At 37.7% G+C, this 22,320-nt stretch overlaps 1 long non-coding RNA gene across 2 annotated transcripts in view; it reads left to right on the top strand.

The window, feature by feature from the left end:
• Window positions 1-21,804, top strand: part of LOC125693638 (uncharacterized) — a 92,146-nt gene extending 70,342 nt beyond the window's left edge. For both annotated transcript variants that reach the window (XR_007377193.1, XR_007377194.1), the window contains exons 3-4: window positions 13,009-13,138; window positions 21,382-21,804. This is a non-coding gene — a long non-coding RNA (uncharacterized LOC125693638). The remainder of the gene's footprint in view (window positions 1-13,008; window positions 13,139-21,381) is intronic.
• Window positions 21,805-22,320: the final 516 nt, after the last annotated feature.

Genomic DNA, 22,320 nt, shown 5'->3' with positions numbered 1-22,320 from the left:
AATGACACCTTCAGTAGATCTACATTATTATCTATGCTGTAGGTTACAGACTCTCATATTTTTAGGCCAGTCTAGATAAAATTACTTATTACCATAGCTTCAAAGTTCATAAAACAACATAGTAAGAAATCTAATTAATCTCTTCCCAGTTACAACACAACAAAGGTTTTGTGGGTGATTACAGTTCTTGCTATTGAACAGTTGCCTAACAAGTCATATGCAAGAAATGCTCAGCCCTTTCCTCACTCAGTACCTCAGCTGGGTTCTCTCACATTTCAGTACAAGTTGATATAAGTCTTTCAAAAGTATGTTAGACTGCACCGAGGAGATTTAAATAACTGCTTCCCCAACAGACTAATGTGCTCCTCATGCTCTAAAAAAATATAAATAATACGTGAGAAAATTGAAGTCTAGATTCTAGAGATCTCATAGGAACAATTACTCAGATCAGAGGGGAAATTCTTCACAGTGTGATGAAGTAGTTTCTTCCATTCTTATCTTTATCATTTTAGCAGGAAGAGAGTCAGTACTTGCTAAAGGTGAGATTGACTTAACTACAACTGACCTAAACAGCTACATAAAATTACAGTGCTCTTGAGATCTCTTCAGAATAAGGAAACAAACAGATGATGGAACTCACTATCCGATGTAATCTTCCTTATTTACAGAGCCTAAATTTCAGTTTTCCTTACACAGTGAAACATAAACAGATAATTGTTTTCTGTTCTGAGTTTACTGCCATTTCCTAGCATTCCATTTAAAGACTTCAAAAGCAGTGTTTGAATACACACTAAGTAGTTGTTCATGCAAGATTATGAATATTTGGCCAATTCTCACCTTTGTGACATTTTCCTCTATTCTCCTAGTAATTATTCAGCAAAACTCTTTAACTGCATATAATGTCACTTTACAGTGACATACCTATGTTTTGTTACTTCTTCAATCAAAGGTGGTAGCTCACCAGCTTCAGTTAGCACTGTTACGAATAGAGCTGACTTTATTTTAACTGCAAAAGATAGTGACATCATGATTTTTGGGGAAGAATTCCAACATCATACACTTTTAAATACTAAAATGCTTTTACTATTTTCATGTCTGTCCACTTACTCTTCATCACTGTGAGTGTAGTTACCCAAGAAACACACTAAATCAACTGATCAGTTTGCTTTTTACTGTAAAGGTGCAAGCAATGAAAAATACAACTATTCATTAGTGACAATTCAGGTCTATGAAAAATTTTTCCTTCAGTGATATCCTACTCTTACTGTAAATAAATTCAGACAACACATACAATAAATGAGTAGAGGTCGTTAGTAGAGAGACAAGATCTAGCTAGTAAAATCTTGTGGTGTGCCATGCTAATAGTTTCCTCTTACAGTAATCCTTCTGACAAATAGAGGGGAAAGACAACGTATACACTGAGACTATACATTAAAACCTAAAAAATAAAGGTTTCAATTTAAAAATTTTAATGGCAAGGTGATGCTTCAGGCATGCATGCTGTCTTTCACAAAATATTCACTGTGCTCAGAGAAAAAATTCAGATAAAAGAATTAATTTAAAAGCAAACAGCAAGAATTTCAGGCATTAGCAGATATTACTTTCTTACACTAGTCTCAGAAACAACTAAACCAAGAATTTATTTAAAATGACTGCAAATTAATAGAAGGGGAAAAGATAAATAAAAAATAGATTAAAAAACCCAGAAAGACAACAAAAATTGTAGATATACATCAAGAGAACCACAGATAGATTTAAACGAAAAAAGTCTGAAAACAGACTATGTAAAAGGAAGCTTGCAACTATGTATTGAATACACTGAACAACAAACAAATCAAATGAGCAAGAAATTAGAAATTAAAAGAAATGTAAAAACTAACTTAAAAATAAAACAGTTATACTGAATTTTGCTCTTTCATCAACACATAATGAGATGTCTTCTAAAAACGTAATAGAAGCATTGTAACTTTTGGCATTATATATTAAGGAAAAAAAGCCTTATCTGTAAACAAAGAGGTGGATAGGGCCTTTATCTGCGATACCTATTTGAGTAACACTAAGTGAACTCTAAAAAGAATTGTCCAGTTGTTTCAGAAGAAAACAACTGGCAAGTGTTCCCACCTCATGGAGCCTCCCTAATTTAATTTCCTTGACATTAAATAAAAAGAGAGGCAAAGAATTTTCTTATGGCTTTGCACATTGGATTTTAATATTCAAAATGTATTTTTCAGAGCTATTCCATACGATACACACACTAAACAGAAATACATGAAAATTTTTACTCAATATCAAAATTAGTATGTTAGGTATTAAGAACTACAGATGGAGTCATTTGATACTTGGATACTGAGCCAAACAGAATGTAAATTTCTCACTCCGTGGAATTCTGTAGATTCAGTAGTACAAGAAATGTTTCACTTAGAAACGTAGATAATTCTTAGATAATTTGGAGGAGGAGAAAGACGTTTTCCCCAAGCTACTTGTTAAAACAAAAAAGGAGGAGCATGACAAATTTGTGACAGCCCTGCCTTACAATAAGGATCCCTGGGAACTCCCTTGAATTTGGTTAGGACTATGAACGAGCATTTCTGTCAGAAAGAACTTTTTTCATGAAAGGAAATGAATCTCCATAAAAGGGTGGTCAAGCACTGGAATTGGCTGTTCAGGAACGTGAAGCTCCCATAAATACTTCCATGGGAGCTATTAAGAAACACATAGATGTGGCACTGTGGAACAGAGTTAAGTGATGGGACTTGGCAGGTCACACTGACACTTGATGAAGGTTTTTTCCAACCTGAATGATAATTCTCTGATACTATGAAATAGCAAGATGAAGTAGTGTTTCAACACGAACAGTTACATGTTTTATTCTGTAATCCTAGTGTTCTTTTTTCTTGTTGAGGAATCTTTCATAGATAAATGAAAAATTATCTTCACCAAAACATCTAAGTGCAATTTAAGAACATGACAGTTATTCTCTTCCTCACAAATGAAAGCATAGCAAAATTGTTGTATCAATTTCAGAAAGTAGAACACATTTTCATCACAAAATTTCCATTAGCAACAAAAGAGCAGCCCTTATTTCTTTATCTAAATGTAAAGTAGCATGACCAGCTTGTACAGAAATAACATGTTAAAAGGTACACTTTTTATTCTAGATGGGCTGAGCAGTATCCTGAATTGGTCCTAATCAATATATAAAACATTAACTGCTTAATGGAAATGTTATACACTGAATGTTAGAGTTTTTACAGAAGAAAAAAAAAAAAAAAAAATAGTGCACTCTAACAGCATTTCCTTCTAGTGTAAGCTAGGACAAATTCAAATATCTCCCAGTGAGAAATATATACTTAGATGCTTGTGCATTCCTACTGACTTCTGTTTGATTAAAGAAGCTGCTTCATTAGAGAAGTAAACTAGAATAATTCCTTGGAGTATTGCAGCACACCATTCTGTGCATATGATTATGTGGGAATTCAGAACAGAAGAGTTACAGTACTCTTTCCTTAATATCTGATCAACTGACTTTAGAAGAACAACTCTTTAGTGACTATTTTGGTATCTCGGTTATCTAAAAAGTCACATGTGATTATGATAACAGACCCCTTTTCAAGATAAACTTAAATTTGAAGTTTCCACATTCTATTACTAGTAGTACTTAAGTTCCCAGGATATGGGAAATAAAGGATAAACACAAAAAGCCAGGCAGCCAATAAATCTATTCAACTTCCATAATTTTTGTTGAGGGAAAAGTAAAGGACGGGTAAAAACAACAAAGCACTCAGCTAACTTACTACATAGGCCAAATCTCTCAAGAATTATTTTTATTTTCTTTTATTTTGGAGTGTTCAGGTATGGATCTTTAGGATCCAGAGTTTTGGAGATTATGTTAGAATTCAGTAGAGTATGAAAATAACAAGGCTTTCCCTTTTCTTCATTCTCCAGTGCACACGTCAGACTTTGATCTTAGAAATCTCAAGTACAACAAAATGTATACATTCTAGAGATATTTTATTAATCTATGATACAAAGGGATGAAAAACATCACAGCCAGAATGTCAGTTATGCAAAAATGGCCATAGCTATTGCCATGAAAGACTCAACATTTAAAAAAAAAAAAAAAAAAAAGTGAATGAAATCAAAACTGTAAAATAGAACTCTGTAAATTAAGTAAACAGATTAAAAAAAGACACCTAACTAAATTTAGCTATTCATTTACAGAATAAACTAAACGTAGTCGGTGGTACAAAGGAAGTACAATGAAATCACTCAGACTAATAGAACCTAATATTTGGGGATTAGATCTAAAAGATTTCTAACTTGCAACTTCAGGAAAAAAATTAATTGCATATTTTCATAATGTATCTTAGGAATTTATCACTAGAAAGTGTCAAAGCTGACAACTCCAAATGATTTTCCATCTTAAACCTGACAGCGACTTCCTTTATTAATGATACAATGAGAAGCATGGCAATGTTGTGAGGGTACTCTAACATAAGATCTCTTTATAGTGAAAATTGTCTATTTTCTTCAGGTGTGATAAGATCACAAGACAAAACATTTTATTACAATATTAGTGTATGGCTTAAAGAATCAGACTATCAAGAAGCTATCAATATCTAATTCTCAAGTTTCAGCAAAAATTTATTTTATGTTACAAACTACTGTTTACCAGGGTTTGCTGTCTTTCATTTAATGTCTGTCTACTCTATATAGTGTTCAGAAACATTCATTCTATTCTGAATGAATCTTTAAAAATTCTTCTTTGTATCAGTCAACAGATAAATTCAGGGAAAACTACATCTGACTCCATTATCAAAGAGACATGACGTTAGTCAAGTTTCTAGAATGAAACTCTGTGTCTTTGTTCCTTAAAAATTAGAGCACATATCGTAAGAATTAAATTCAGATTCTGAGGGATGCAGCATTTTCTGTGCCCTGTGAACACTTTAAACAAGTTTATATCAAAATTCAAACTTCTATCTGATTTCCTGATCTAAAATATATTGTCCCAATACTGTTCATTTGCAGAAGTAACATCAACCTGCTTCAGAAGATGTATTGAAGATCATTACGTCTATAATGAGTTTTTTACCCAGTAAGAACACCACAAATGCAAAATTATAACAAGAGAACCAGTCCAGTTTTTCTGCATCTAGAAACAATTAGATTTATGCTCAATATTTAGATTACTTTATCAATTCACCTATCAAAAACAATCTATTAAGTGATATTTTTATCAAGACAATACACCTCTCCTTTATCTTGCTTTGGGGCTTTCAGATATCCACTAAGATCCCATCATAAATAAATATATTCTTATAATACATTTTCTATAATTGATCTTTGCAAAAATCAGGTCTTTCTTTTGCAGTTTATACAATGTCTAGGTGGGCATTCTTTTCACCATCTTTAAAGGCACGTAAAGAAAAAGAGATTATTTTACTTCAAGAGACTTAAATGTAATACACAAAATGGTTGTTTAGTACTCAAAAGTACAGAAGTGGGGAAAAAGCATGAAACTACTTTCTGCGCTGTTCTGTAGTTAACGTGCAGCATTTAACCTAATAGCTGGAACTTCCCCCTTCATTGAATTAGTGAAAAGGACTTACTCTTGCCTTTCCAAGCTAAGTAAATGTACAGAGTTAACATGGAACACCGACAAGAAAAAAAAAAAAAACACAGTTGTTTTGAAATTCAAATGACGCATAAGCATCTATATTGATTTTGGAAACTGAGTTAAAGGCTAGAGTTGCAAGTCTGTAAAGGTGCCCCTCTTTCATTCCTAATTATCCATTTCAACCTAGAAGCCAAAAGCCATGTCTCCAGCTCTAGAGGCATTCTTCTAATGTGAGATCCCACAAAAATGTGAATTAAGAATGAAACTGAAAAGCCAAGCTTGTTTCTTAAAATCAATATCGAGGTATTTAGGCTGAAGTATTGCTAGCTCAGAGTTTCCCTAGAACACTGTTTTCATTTCGGGGGGAGGGGGGGGAAGAAAAAAAAAGCAGCTTCAATATTTTAAGCATAATTGTTTGCAATGTTCTGTAAACAGAAAACCTTCAGTTGATGAAGAGGTTCCTTTTCCTCACTCTTTTGTGCATACACACACCAAGTAAATGCAGCTTTTTAGCCAGAAGTGGATGTACTAGTGACTTCATAAGCCAACAGAAAACTCTCTATTCAAGCAACATTGAATCAGTTTTCCTGAGGCAAAACAGCTTGACTACAGACCAAGACTAAATGATGTGCTGAATATAACCCTAGAAATGTTAAGCTTCACTTACAATGAGGGTATTCCACTGTCTCATCTGCTGGCAGAGGAGATGAGCGTGGCATAACAAGAGGAAACGGGGAATACACATGCAATTTTTCTCACCACTTGCATCAAGTGTATGCTTAAAAACCCTTGAATTCTTCAAACTTGAAGTATACTATTCATTAAACTGAATGAAAAGTCACTTAATCTTTGTGAACTTCAGCCACTGCCTGATTAATTCAACCCAATTTCCCAATAAATTTCAAATCTTCGTATGTCAAGATTTCCACATCAAGCCCATAGGGTTTTTTGAGCCATTTAGATTAGATGCAAGGTAGGAATTTACAAAGAACCTTTGTAACACCAGCAGAAATCTGTAGCGTTCTGCACTTTTAAAGCGGTGAGTAGATCTAGAATGGTGAACTAGATCAGAGCAGAGATTAGACTGGCAAGTACACGATGTTCTGCTTAAGTGTGATGAGAGAAAGAAACCTAGGCAATTGTTATCCTGTATGGATGGAATGTATCCTTCAAAGCATGGAAATTTTTTATTTAAAAGGTAATCAACAATAAAGAGAACCATTAAGAAAAAAAAAATAAAAATAAAAAAACACAATAACACAAACCACAGGATAATTTCAACATAGTTGTAAAAAGATATCACAGAATCACAGAATTGTAGAGGTTGGAAGGGACCTCCAGAGATTGAGTCCAACCCCCCTGCCAAAGCAGGTTCCCTACAGTAGGTCGCACAGGTATATACCAGTCTGAAATGAATGAGTTAACTTTCAAAAGAAAATATTAAATCAAAGGAAACCTGAAGTTCAATCTCTCCAAATTTCAGCAAAAAATTTGATACAGCAGCACACAGCAAGTATTAATTGAGTTAAAAATGATAAAGGTGTAACAAAAATGAGTAGATATAAAAGTAGATACAAAACTGATTATAGGTGACATAACGAAGTTTAAAACCGTTGTTCAGACTGATTTTATATCACGTGCTCCTTTGTGAACTTGGCTAAAAGTAGAGGCATTAGTATAAAAACAAGAGGCTCTCACCATCCAACAGTAGATGTTGGAGAACCTTTGGGATCAGCGCATTGGAAATGGGAAAACATATAGAAAGTCTTCAAAGTCACATAAGCACAAACAACAGAATTTCTATGATTACACATTATATAATCATTTCAGAACAACAGGAAAAGAGAAGTTGCATCTCTACTGCAAGACTTGGTACATGCCTGTAGAACAAACTGTGTCTTCACCAGTATCTGTTTCAGTATTTTCAGTTCACCAAGGTTAGCATTAGCAATATCATTTAAAACTTTTAGGAAACACTTCAGGAGTACAGTATTAAATGCAGGTAAGATACGTTCTAAATTCAGGAGAACCAAGTTACCAGGCTCTGAGTATTCCTTTCCACTTTTACTCAACAGACTAACAGGAGCTTGTTCAGACTTCTTTGATCTTAGCACATAAAAGCTGTGAAAGGCACATGATCAATGTTTATAACTTATTGAAGGCTACACACCAAGGAGTTGTCCTTAAATAACAATATAGAAATGGTGCAAATTAGGAATCAAAGAATGTATTTAGGCTGGAAGTTAAAAGAAACTTCTAAACATTGAGAAAGAGGTTTTTGAAACTTTTTTTCCAGAAAGAGCAACAGGGCAAAGTACTTAACTAGTTCTAAGGGAGACAGCAGTCAGTTTATGACTGGGATTGGATAAGGTTGTTTCCAAACAGAAAAGCCTCTTCTGCAGCTTTGAATTGCTACAATGAAGAACTGCTCCCTATTTTGCTACCCCACTTCCCAGTATTGTTCCTTCCCACACTTCCCAGTAAAGTTCAACTGGGGCTATGACATGGCTAGAATTAACTTTTGATATTTAAGAGAAAACAGTCTTAAGACTTAACATCCTTCCCCACTACCTTGCATATTTTTATAGAATATTATATCAAAGTGGATAACTAAAGCTGTCCTTGAGATCAAAAGATTTAATCAGCAACTGAACAGAGCAGTGCATTGTAAACATACTGAAATGATACTGCCCCTTTCAGCCTTCATTAAATATTTGTCATCCGTGCTAGCTTTCTGCTTACTATATGAATACCCAAAAATAGAATTTGATTGTACTCCACGCATTTAAGCCTACAACTCTGGCAGCATCCTTTTTGTACTGAAGTTACTACCTGGACACTTCACATAAATTTCTGTTAAGACATACAGCTAACTGTCCCCCTGCACAATATACACAATTCAGTGGTAATCATTGAATGACTCACTCAGAAATTTTCTTATGACAAGAGCAGTGTGTCATCCAAAAATAGCTACAGAACGTATTCACATGACTGTAGGTATGGACCAGTCGCCAAAAAGTTATTTGGATACCATTAAGAGAATATCAAGCAGGGCTACAGTCAGCAACCTCTGCTCCGCTTACATCTATAAATAAGTGTGCAGCATTTCCATGACAGAAAAACATGCTCAACCTGTTGCAGATGTAGAAAAGGCAAGCAAGTCTGCTCACTGAACTGCTCACACCCACAACGCATTGTATCAAACACAGTCACGACACTGTGTACATTGTAACTTGAACCACACTTGTGTAGCTCAACATAAGTTTTGCCTCAAATCTATACAAGACTGGAACTTAAGCAATGACAGAAGTTGTTCAAACCCCTAGTTTTTTTCAGAACTTTGGCATTATCCACGTGTAAACTAAGAGCCAAAGCAGTGTGGCCAATTAAACAGAGCAAAGATATTTTTATTTCAGTTATATCTCAGACCAGTAAATGAGCAGCACTTTCTATGCTTTAAAAGGAGATCACAACATCACCTCCAGTTAGAAAAATTAGAAAAGAAAACAGATTGCACTCTTGTTTCAAGTTCAAGAATAAAGCCAGTGAACTCCACTTTTACTGTCTGTCATCTGATTTCTAGCATCATCATCATCATCAACAGAATCTTTTTTGCTTGCTTTGTTATGGACTGGACAGAGAATTCCACCTTAAATGATGTAAAGTGATATATATTGAACTAAGTCATATAACAGCATGCAGTACTGGAGTAAATGGAATTGACAGCAAGAGTCCATATTCCTCTCTCACTACTCTCCTAAACTCGTACTTATTTTTTGTTCCCTTATTCTATAGCTCTAAAGCATAGCAGGACAACTGCAAACAGCCTAGTTTTCAAAATATGCAGTTAGCTTAGCTCATATGTTCTCTCTTATCTCTTAGATTTCTGGGTTAGTAATAGGTTATCTTCTTAGTTAAGCTCTTTCTCCCACATGCCTTCACACTCTTCTACAATAAGGCTACAACTGATGAAATTGGCAAATCACATGTGCCACCTCCTACCCTTACTCTGACGACATGACTTAGTGCAATCTACAGTCTCCACTGACAACATGTAGTATTTTTTTAATTAGAAAGCAGTACTCTTACAGAACAATAGAACACAATACTGTAAATAGCAAATGTTTTTATCAAAAATATGCTATCAAAGTTATTAACCCCAATTTAAATTAGCTCAGAAATTACAAAGCCTCAGTCTAGTTTTCCCAGCAACAAAACTATCTGAACATTGCAAAATTCACTTGTGCCATGAAACTAAATTATTAATAAATCTTGCAATATGAAATCATGATCTCACCACTTTGAAAATCCCATATTCTGATTTACAAAAGAAACACTTGCCTCAACAATAAGTATGCTTAACACCAAGATTCCTACTGAACAGTAGTTCTCCTCAATTCAGCTCCTCTAACAGACAAGTGCCAAGAGCTGTTCTGGTACTGGCTCAGAGGCAGTAAGCAGAACTCTTGGAAGCAGCTTATCACTTTTTAACCATTTTCTCAAAGGATGGAAATAATCAAAGCAGACATCACACAGATTTTGGCTGCTGTAGTTGAGAAAGTCAGCACTCTCAGTGTAAGTTGTGGTCTCCCCAGTCCAAGTTTTCTCCCTTCTGCATGCCAGAATTTTGTACAAACCATAAGCTAGAAGTAAAACATAGCAGCCTAGCTATTCTAAGTCTACCCATGTAAAGCAAAAATAATCTAAAGCATCATCCTCACACTGCCAGCCACTTCCAAAGTCTGCCAGAGATCTCAGGCTGTAACGTGTAAATCATTACATGTTCTGACAGTACTTTCCAAAGGAAAATCCACCTTAGAATTACAATAAACAAGTACAGTTTGGCTTTAAATGAAATGATGTAGCTTTTATCTGACCTGAGCGTCAGTCTCTTCCTAGTGGGAAATATAAATTCAGCATTTGGATACATAATCCTACAGCTCTCAGAAGCCGACTCCACCGCCAACACTTTACATGATTTATAGCTCTCCTCCAGATTCAGATGGCAAGTCTCGACGGAGCAGGTGCAAGGGGGTATTTCTCCTTCGCTCGGAGATAATTTCCTCGCATGTAAATTAATTAGCGAGTCTTCATCACTCTCGCGCAAGCGGGGAGCACGAAGCTAATGGATTACCAGCGGTTAACGTCTCGCTCGGAGCGGTGACCCGGCGGGCTGCCGGAGGGAGGGAGCTCCGCGTCGTTACCGCTGAAGCCACAGCGTTTTTGACAGCATCAGCAGCGACAAAAGTGAGCCCGGCTCCCGCAGTTGCGCCGACAGAGCGCTACATAGCGGGGGAAACGTTCTCCGCCGTACCGCACGCTTTCTGCTCCCTCCCGGCCAGCACCGCGCCCCCACCCGCAGCCCTGCCCCTTCCCCGAACGCCGGAGAAAGAGGGGGCGAGTCCCGGCTCCCATTACCTCCTCCGGAGCCATGGAGAGTGCTGCGGCTGCGGCCGCTGCCTCGACTCCTCACGGCTGGCAGAGCTCTCCTCACTCCTTCACCCCGCTACGCCGCGATCCGGCGGCACAGCCCGCTCCGCATAAATGCATTAACAGCAGCCACATCATGATTAATTCATCAGTCCGGTGACCAGAGGAGGAGGCACGCCGAAAGGAGCGGAGCTGGGAGGGGGCGGGAGCGCGCGGCTCTTTTCGCCCGGAGTTCAGCCCCCGCTGCCCGGGGGGAAGCTGCCGGTGCCCCGCCGCATTCAGGAGCCGCCCGCTCGTAGCACCGTCGGCGCTTAGCGGCCGCGGCTCGCGTGTCTCAGCCCGCGCGCAGCGGAGACTCCGCGCTGTGAGTCGGGTTACAGGCAGCGCGCCGCAGATTCCCGGGGAGATCCCTCACCTCGCGGGGGTACAGCAGCGGTGACGGGCTCACTGTGCCCGCAGCCAGGCAGACGCCCAGGCGCGGAGGGCGGCCGCGACATCCCCGAGCTGCCCCCTGCCAAGGAGAGACGGGCGACGCAAGAACACTGAGGGCAGAAAGGCCACTTAACCTCCGTGCGGCCGCCGTCACCTCATCAGGAGTGGGCTACAAGTAGCCCAAACCCCTCGGCGCAGGGCAGACAAGCGACCGACCAGTTGCAAGAAGCGGCCCTCTGTACGCAATCCCCTGCTGCTCCAGATCTGCAGCACCGCTGACTCCTCTCCTGGTTACCCAGCACCAGTCTGGCTGAGCAAGGGGCTTTCTGAGTTCTTTCACATAGATTTGTTTAAACTTGGGGCACACTGGACCTAGAGTTAGTTCACAGCAGGAATAAATAAGCAATAGCTTTGATTTTAAAGTTTTTGGGATAGATGTTAAGCAAAGATCTACAAGAAACATATTGACATTCCTGTTTTTCCACTCCATAAACACATTAAAGTCTTACATGGCCAGCTGCCCCTGTAATACTAGTTGTTATACATAACGTACAACACCAAGCAAGAGACACTTCTTCCAGCCTCACGTCTTCCTAGACAGCTCCATAATCAGGCAATTAAGTTCGTGTAGAACAGATGGTTCATCACCTATTTATTACTTCCTTACCTCATCCACAAACCAAGTTTGCCTACCTGTTAGCATCTGCATGCTTCGAATGATTCCATTTGAGTAGATCACCAATTCTTTCTTGATCATGTGCCAGGAGCAAAAATTTCTCCCGTCACCTCTTGTGGAAGCAAGTATTTTCAACCTGACACAGCTATATATAGAGATTCCTCAGCATCAAACAGAATTTAGGAGCTGCATTTAGAGAGGTCCCCCAAATTGTCACAAATCCTTCATTAGATAATCATTCAAGCTGTGTGAAGAAAGGAAAATGAGATGTTTTTGTTATTTTTCTTTTCCATTATGCTGTAGATTTTGTATACAAGTAACAAGAGTAATTACTTGCAACTCCACAGCTGAGGTTGCATTGTGATTTGTACTGATAGCAGGGCTAAAATCTCTGGGTTTCATACTTGAATGATTACAGTTACACTACACATTTGGTACAATAACACTTGAGAATTACAGCTGATTTTTCTTTTTCTTTATGATATTTGTTGCATCCTGTAGAGAAAAAAATTAATTGCCTTCTTTTTCAAGTGTTTCTTATTTTCCTCACAATTCTGAACTCTCACAGCATTAATTCACAGGCTTCTCACATATTATAAGCCATATATACTGTAAGTTATGAACCTATGTTCATAGGTAAAACTGATATTGAATTTTAACTTTTAAAATCAAACAAAGTTACCCTGTTACTTGACACAGCATTTTCATAGTAAGCGAAATCATGCAAATTTTGATACCAGTCTTAATCTCTTCCATTTAAATATTTACCAGTATAAAGGTGCCTGCTTCCAGCTATCTAGTATTAAACCAGAAAAAGCACAGGTATTTAATGAGGTGTTTAATTTGATAGGACAAGAAGAAATAGAAACGGCCTAAAACTTGAACATAGGAAATTCCAGATGAACATGAAGAACAACTTTACAGTAAGGATGATGGAGCATTAGAAGAGGCCACCCATAGAGGCTGTGGAGTCTCTTCCTGTAAGTATATGCAAGACCCATTTTGGACACCTACGGATGTGACCTATTGCAGGGAAACTTTTTTTATCAGGGAGTTTGTCTCAATGATCTCTTGACGCCCCTTCCAACCCCCACAGTTCTGTGAAGTAGCAGATAGGTTATCAATGTGTTTGTATGAGAGGGATAAAAGTGCAGCATAACTGAAAAGTAGAGTTGAAGAACCTGTATGACTATCTGTAACACTGTATGTAACACTATAATGTGATGGAAAGTACAGCAACGACAGCAGGATGGTGAAATCCTAGGCTCCAGGAAGACCATGCACCCAAATGCAGCAGCCATTCACAGAGAAACAAAGGAAAAAAGGTGCTTACCTTCAGAAGGCCTCAGATACATGGAGATCTCCAGCAGGTTGCTTTCACCTCCACTGCCAACCCTTAAATGAGGTCTGGGAAGGGGTGGCTCCTGACTCCACTCCTTCTGGTCACTCAGGTACATTGCATGCACCTGAGCTTCCATGCATTGGTCCTGCCTTCCCACCAGGTTCTCAACCACTGCTTCAAACCATAACTCAGCATTCCCATGTTCCAAGAATTCCAAGTGAAAATCCGTGTATCTTCTGTGTAAGATCTCTTGTTTACAAATGGCTTAAGGCCATGATTCAGAATAAAATCAACGTGGCTAATTTGGGAAGAGAGAGGACCTATTTTCAGTGCTTTTCACCTACTTTAAGCATTTTTGGAAATTCTCCAGATTCCTAATCACAGAATTCAATTGCATGGACAATTGCAGTAACGAGTCAGTGCAGTGATATTCTGTGGAGCTATGTACCTATAAAAGTATTCAAAATTTCAAAGCCTGGAAACATTCTATTGTTTTTATTTATTCAAATATAACTCTGTGATTCTAAGAGATGCTTAACATCCTTCCTGATGCTTGCTGGTATTATAAGAGGGACAGATTTATCACATACGGATGCATAGTTCCTGCAGTACATGAATTTGTTTGGACAAAGAAGCATTGGAAATATTTCAAGTTATTTTGGTGTTAACATTGTGGATCACTTTGAGTTTCAGTGCTGTCATATCTAGACATTTGTTCTTGGCACATTTCTGCAAAAGACTTTAGATTAAATCTTGATCACATAAAAATCAAAGAAATTTTGCTATTTCCTTCAACATGGTAGGATTTCATTCACTGAGGATTTCATTTCTCTAGGGATTCAGTGTATTTCACATAAAGTTCCTAATAATAGTGGTTTATTAAATAATAAAATCCGAAGTTTTCTAGATTTCTTCTGGAAAATGAATTACTTGAAGGAAGATTATGTCATGATAGGATTAATACTGATTTGATGAAATTAAAGCAGATGATGGTAGTACAGTTATGTGACGTATTCGTGGCCTGAAGGCCATATAACATTTGCTTGATTTCTGACTGAACATTCAAAGTCTGGTCACCATTATTCATCCACTAAGGTTCAAGACATTGCTCTGATTTATGACTGATTTTGACCGCTACGCAGAAACTGTGGTTTCAGTTGAACCATGATTATTTGTTTCAGTCTGAAGCACTGACTAATACTCAAGCCATAAAGGGTGTCTTCTGTCTTGATTTTCAATTAATTTTAAAGTGAATTAAACATCTGACAAATAACGGTACAAATCTGTCTTTCTGTACTCCACTCACTAGAGTTCATTAAGAGTGAATTTGACTCAGTGCTTCCATGTTCTCGAAAGACATTTTTGTAGCAGCTTTATAACAAAGTGAAATTACCTAGACAAACGTGGATTTCAATTTGCATAAAACTTGCATGGAATTTATCTTATGAAGGCCTCAGGGCCTAGAATATGCAATACCAATCTTAGAAAGAGTTGATGTTTATTTTTTAATTAAGAATTGTAATTCCTGACCTCTTAATTACCATGAAATGACTTTTTCTTCACAGACTGTTAGAAATCCATATTAATAGCAAAGTGATAAGGCGTAAGTAAGTTACTGAGACTACTTCAGTAGGTTTCTGAGATGACCAAAGGCTCTTTAAAGAAAATAAGGTAATTCTATTATTGCAGAAGGATTACTGAGGGCATTCCAGATGAACATAGTTAATTTTTGAAGCAGAAATACTTTGCTATATACTCTGTTTTTGTTTTTTAAAATTGCCCTTGGTATTAAACATTCTCACTCATTGCCATTGCGCAGCTCTAGTTTGTATCACCAGATGCAGTGAGCAAATGAAAGAAAACACAGATAATAGGAAAGGTTAATGAATAGTCACAGCAAAGTTTAAGATCATAGAATGGCATAGGTTGATAGGGACCTCAAAGCCCATCCAATTCCAACTCCCCTGCCATGGACTGGTTGCAATCCACTGAATTAGGGTCCAGGGCCCCACCTGACCTTGAGTGCCTCCAGGGAAGGGGCATCCATAACTTCTCTGGGCAGTCTGTTCCAGTGCCAAGATGATCCAATAGACATCATTCCAAATTCCTAGTCCACCTGAGCTGGGCATTCTACTGACTCAGCAGATTGTAACTAAAATTGCATTTGTACTTTTCTCACCCACATTCCAAAACTATCTGTACGCAACCCGAGTATGCAGCTTAATCAGTGTGCATACAAGTCTGGTGCATATAGTATACAAACTCTGAACATCCTCCTGAAGCTGCTCAATTAGCCAAAGAGTAAAGAGCAGAAGCCTTTCAAAAATCTCAATGCATTTCCTATCTCTAGAGCAACAGACATGACATCACCAGGAGGAAAACCCACTATATCGCAGTGCTGAACCAAGATGTTTATTGTTTTGCTGGCCCTGAAGTTTCAGCTGAAGTGTGGTTTATAATGCTGTAAAATTATGGGTCAGATAAACCTCACTGCAGCTCTGGGGTATAGCTGTCTCTCTTCATTTAAGATAGATGTAAGAAGTCATTATGCTCCTTTGCAGAAACAAGTGGCTGGAATGACTGTAGTCTCTAAACCCCAAACACAATTACATGTCTCTGTGCAAAACAAAAGCTTGAAAAATCCAGTTCAGAAGTGGGTGGAGTGTTTTTGCTGTTTTAAGCAGGAAATAAATACAAGTGAAAAAAAATTAAGGCTATATATGTAGGACATAAACATGCAGACACAGCTAATATATAAAAAAAGCTAACATCAAATTAAAGCCAAAGAACAAGTACCTAAGAGAGAAACCTAGATATGTTTTGTACTGCTGGTACAGAATGACATGGTTTGGATCTCTGAAAGACAAAGCTTTCTCAATATGTGTAATTACTGCTTTACTCAAAGAAACTGGACTTTTTATGCTGCTGAAGAAAGATTAATCTCTGTTAACACGTCGTCCTTCTAGCAGGACTATTCTACAACCCCTCAAAATCTTAACCAGCCTTTGGCTGCAATAAAGCTGTGTGACACAGTAATAGATCTCAGATGTGAATATACATGCTGTTATTAAAGTGATAAATCTCCTGCTTACATATCCATACAGTTATTAATTGATCTGTGGAATTCCCATGTCCTGCTTACAAAGGAACATCTCCTTTAAGGTGTTCATAAGAATTACTTATGTTTTGGAAGCTGAAACTGATATATCTAGCTATTGCTCAAATACCCCCAAAGACTTGCCATAGCAAAAGGACATTGCCATACAGTGGAATAAATTTTTAATTCCCATCCATTTTTGTGAAGATTTAGGTGCCTGTAACCTCTGTAATATACCTATGGCCTCCCCCCACCTCTTGCCCCAGGATGTCTAGGGAAAAAAAAAAGAGAGAGAGAATATGGACAGGAATTTTTTTAAATTTCCCCCTGGAATCTTGAAAAAAGCTTAGATAAGAAGTCTGTGGGGTAGTGGGCTGACTGTGGCTTGGAGCAGGCAATTTAGGAATATTCAGTCAATTTGGTCTGGGAAAGAGGATTTGATATTTTCTTTAAAACAAATAGAATGAACTCAAAGAAATAGCCTTGCAAAGGTTCAAGCCCACTTTGTCCCACTGTTCAACTCACTAAAGTATGAGTACACTCCTAATATATGCCAACCAGGAAACTCTTTTCTTAGATTATTCTTTCCAAAGCAAACCTGGAAGATGAATTGGAGAATACAAATTATTTTCTCAGTGAACACAGGACTGGTGACTTCATTATTAATCAGTGTTTCTTTTTCCTACACCTGGAAGTAAATGAAATGACTTGCATGGAAGATACAATACATTCATGAATGAAACATAAGCGGTGTAAAAGAATGAAACATAAATATTTAAAAATGGACACCTCAGAGCTTTCTAAATTTCTTGGTATCAGTAAGAACTCCAGAGTTCTTTAAGGTTAACACCCAGGTATAGAATAAATTTTAATTTTGCTACATAACTGTGTATCATGTTGTATAAAGGCAACACCAGGATATCTCATGATAACTGTAAATATGCTAAGTATACATGTCTAGAATAAACATACATATATGTTGGATATTATCGTTGGATAAGGAACTGGCTGGAGGGCCATGCTCAACGGGTGGTGGTCAATGGAGTGAAGTCCAGCTGGAGACCTGTTTCAAGTGGTGTCCCCCAGGGGTTGGTGCTGGGGCCCATCCTGTTTAATATCTTCATTGACGACTTAGATGAAGGGATTGAGTGTACCCTGAGTAAGTTTGCAGATGACACTAAAATGGGAGGTGCTGTCGATCTGCCTGAGGGCAGGGAGGCCCTGCAGAGGGATCTAGATAAGCTGGATTGCTGGGCTGAGGTGAATGGGATGAGGTTTAACAGGGCCAAGTGCCGGGTCCTGCACTTTGGAAACAACCCCATGCAGCGTTACAGGCTTGGGGATGAGTGGTTGGATGACTGTGAAGAGGAAAGGGACCTGGGGGTGTTGGTTGACGCTCAGCTGAACATGAGCCGATAGTGTGCCCAGGTGCCCAAGAGGGCCAACGGCATCCTGGCCTTTAGAAATAATGTGGCCAGCAGGAGCAGAGAGGTGATCATCCCCCTGTACTCAGCACTGGTGAGGCCGCACCTCGAGTACCGTGTTCACTTTTGGGCCCCTCACTACAAGAAAGACATTGAGGCCCTGGAGTGTGTCCAGAGAAGGGCAACGAAACCAGTGAGGGGTCTGGAGCACAAGTCTTAAGAGGAGCGGCTGAGGGAGCTGGGATTGTTCAGTCTGGAGAAGAGGAGGCTCAGGGGAGACCTCATTGCACTGTACAACTTCCTGAAGGGAGGCTGTGGTGCAAAAGGGTCTGGCCTCTTCTCCCAGGCAAATAGTAGGACCCGAGGAAACGGCCAGAAGTAATACCAGAGGAGGTTTAGGTTGGACATTAGGGAAAACTTTTTTTCTCAGAGAGTGGTCAGGCACTGGAATGGCCTGCCCAGGGAGGTGGTGGAGTCGCCGTCCCTGGTAGTGTTCAAGAGGTGCCTGGATGAGGAGCTATGAGATATGGTTTAGTGGCTTGTGGTACTGATAGGAATGGGAGGGTGGTTGGACTAGATGATCTTGCAGGTCGTTTCCAACCTTGTGATTCTGTGATTCTGTATTTTACTGAAGAGCAGAAAGAACCATCATGAAGACAACAAAAATAATTTCTTAAGTGCTCAATGTACAAAACAGTTCAGGCTATTAAGAAAACACATGAATACCATACAGGATCTGATCAAAGGTCCAGTACTCTATCTCCAACGTATAGGATCTATCTAATTTCCTGTCCTGGCCACTAACAGATGGCTAAAGACTATAAAAGGAGAGTTTGTACAATGTGGTCCTTTGTCCAAGAACATCCTCCTACCTTCTGACAATAAGCAGTATAAAGATTTTCAGTAACAAGCTACATACAGACTTGTCATGTTTAATAGCCAGCCACTTATGGACTGAATGAAGAAGGAACAACATAAGCAGTGGTTTACCACTTACTGAAAAGAATAGCAGCAGCTACAGAATCTCCAATGCCACTCATACAGCACCTGGCTTTATTTCAGAGGTCTTCTACCTAATTACTCACTAAGTTTGACCCGCTTAGCCTGTGAGATCTGACAGGATCCCAGCCTGAGGTGGAGCAGTTGGGATTTAACTTTTATTTAGACAACTTAGTTAGGATATATATATAATATATATTATTTTTTTTTCTATCTTACAAAACACATACATATGCACATACAAATATATAGAGAGTAAAAGCAAACAGTCGGTGGAGTTACTTACTACAGAAATAGCATTGCTGGCATTAGCACTTCAAAGGGAAGAAGCTATTTTAAAATTTAACTGCCTGGCAGATGCAGCAGATACAGAACAGGAACCAAAGAGAGGTGAGGAGGGAGGGAGAGTAGGAAGAGAGGAAAATGAGTGGGCAGGGATAGGAAAGCAGATGAACTGTACATTATCCAAGGCAAAAATAACCAAAGTGTGTACACTGACACTGAAACGTTGGCAATGTGGAACTCAGTAGCAAAATTCCAACTGACTTCAGGGAAATCTGTCTTTCACACTGCATCAATACATACTACATTGTGTTAACACAGCTCCTCTATATGTTTATTTCCTTTTAGTTTGTAATTGAGAGTCATTTATTCTACAGTAATTCTACAAAGATTGTCAAATCAAGAAGGAATCTGACCCTCGATACTGTTTTCAGTACTAGATTGGAAATTCTGAATGGAGAGTTGTTTGCTTCTATGGAAGAAATTGCTACTCACACCAATGGTATACAAACCATGAATATCCATTCACAAGATAATAAATGCCTGTATTTTGAAAGAACTGGTATGGAGTTTTGGTTATGTGAATCTTAGATTGATAATCATCTACTATACTGCTGAAGTCCAGATGTGATACTTATTTCAGAGGGTGGGATTTAAATCAGTACATTTTGTCTGTCATGAAAGATACGTGGAATGGTTAGTCTACATTGTTGCGTAAGTGATTATTCTTCAGGCTAAAAAAAACATTAATGGAAAAGTATCTTATACACAGTCCATCTGATTGCTGTAGTACTAAATAACCACAAACAGCTCATTAAATATAGCCATGGTAGATTTTTTCTTAATCTATCCTTTGCTAATAGTAGCAATTATCATGTAGATAATTCATTAGATGATTACAACTTTGTCATTTAGTCTTAGATTTTACTGAATAGAATTTCCATAGCATAGTTAGAAAGCTACTGTCCTTTCCACCATTGTTCCAGCAGATTGTTCAGATAAAATTAATCACATTAAATGTGAAAATGTTAAAATGCCTATGACAAAATATTTTATAGGACAGCCTTTGCCTTGATATCACCAATCCATTTTGGAAGCCCTGCAGGACACAATTTCACATGGAGTTATAGTGGAAAGTAGATGAATTCTTCTCACTGCTCCTAAAAGAACTGTTGCAGATATATGTACTTGAGTGATAGGGAACCAAACATAGTGAATCAGGTCAAGTTTTCTTGTGCATATGAATAGCTGTAACTACCTTGAGAAGCTAGGAATGCAGGCAGTGACAGAGCAGGACCCATGAGCTTACAGGACTATAGGTGAAGCACTGTGCTTGACCCACTACAAGGACTGTCAAGGACTGTAAAAAGAAGGATTTATGCAGCTTTACTGAATAGGGCATAATTCCAGTTTAGGCTTTTTTGGCAAATGATTTTCTCTTTTTTTCAAAAGCGTGAAAGTAAAAATAAAGTAGTCTGTTATGAAATAACAGAAAAAAATCACCAAATTTTTTTGTCTGTTTTCCTAAGAGTTGCATTTAAGCTGAGAATTATATGAACGCTCAGAAAATGTTAGGTAGTAATTTTTTTTAATTAGACATTACAGAGCACTCATAATTCTCTTATCACAGTTTTAAAAATCCCTGGTTTCAGAGATGAGAGTAACAGATACAGATAAGACAAATGCAAAGAACAGGGTAAATCCTCTGTTTTAAAGGAAAATATTATTATCCTAGTGAAACAGACTGATGTTATGTTAACAATAATAGTATCTGATATCTTTATCTTATTCACTCCATCACGGGAAGATTTACCTAAGTAGAATCTACTTTTGGAACTTACTCATTAATGATTTTAGTCTTTGAAAGATCAAGTTGGCATTATAAGATCTTATCACACATGTCAGAAGAAGAAATACTTAAAGTAAGAAAGTTATGGTATCTGTATTCTTCTGATGTTATCTCTTTTCTTGTGGATTTTAGTCTCCAAAAATAAACTTAATCTTCTGTTAAGCAACCTTGTCTTTATTTGAGCCTCCATAACTCTTGTCTACGTCAATTTTTTTTTTTTTTTTTTACAGCTGTGCAAGCAACAGTGGAGAACTGCTTAATTAGACCTCCCTCCCACAAAAAACTACAAAACCTAATTATATTCCTGTGGTTTTAGGTGTCCTATACTGCTCTAAAAACAAAACAAAAGGCACTTCTGCTATTAAGACATAATGGGCAAAGGCTACAATGCAGGTAAACACAGAAAATAGTGGATTTGCCTCAGAAATTTTTGTAGATAGATTAATTGCATATTTAACTCTGTAAAAAAAGTAATTACGAAGATTTGATCATGTCTTCAAGTTTGAGATGTCCAACGTATGCAAAGCTGGCACCTAATATTTCAGCTACCTAGCAGATGTTGATGTGGTAACTATGAGTACTTATCCACTAAAAAATATTCTTATACTCAATATGCAGTATATTTGAGTAATAAAAATCAGAACCACATTTTAAAAATCTTGCTTGGTAAAGCAAACCTCATGTGTGCAGTTTATATAATCTATTTGTTTTAGAACCAATATATAAAGAAGATACAAAAACCAAAACTAAAAAATGTTTGTTTTTTTTTTTTTTTGAGTTTGCTTCCAAGAAATAATTCCCACACCCTTACTCAGATCAATCATTCATAGAAAGTATTCTAGAGATTTAATTTGTCATTGGGATCCAAGATGTACCTCATTTTTCTGTGTGCTGTGGAAGCAACTAACAGTATAAATATACTCACATGGCTTTTCAATCAGGTTCTAATTTAGTCCATTTTGCAAAGTTTATAAAGAGATATTAATTTCAGGATGTATGCAAAACCACAATCTAAAGCAGTACTTAGAATCTTAAAATAGAATTCATTTTTTTTTTAAGTAGATTTTAAAATATATATATATATAATCAGTTAGGAAATGAGAAACTGAATTTTTGCTTTGATATGATATATAATTTATGATGCAAAGAACATAACTCCATCTGTTGAC

Source organism: Lagopus muta, chromosome 5, assembly GCF_023343835.1.
Source record: "Lagopus muta isolate bLagMut1 chromosome 5, bLagMut1 primary, whole genome shotgun sequence".
In the NCBI taxonomy this organism is placed as follows: domain Eukaryota; kingdom Metazoa; phylum Chordata; class Aves; order Galliformes; family Phasianidae; genus Lagopus; species Lagopus muta.
Note: the sequence above shows the minus strand (reverse complement) of the source record. Positions and strands in the feature narration are given on the sequence as shown.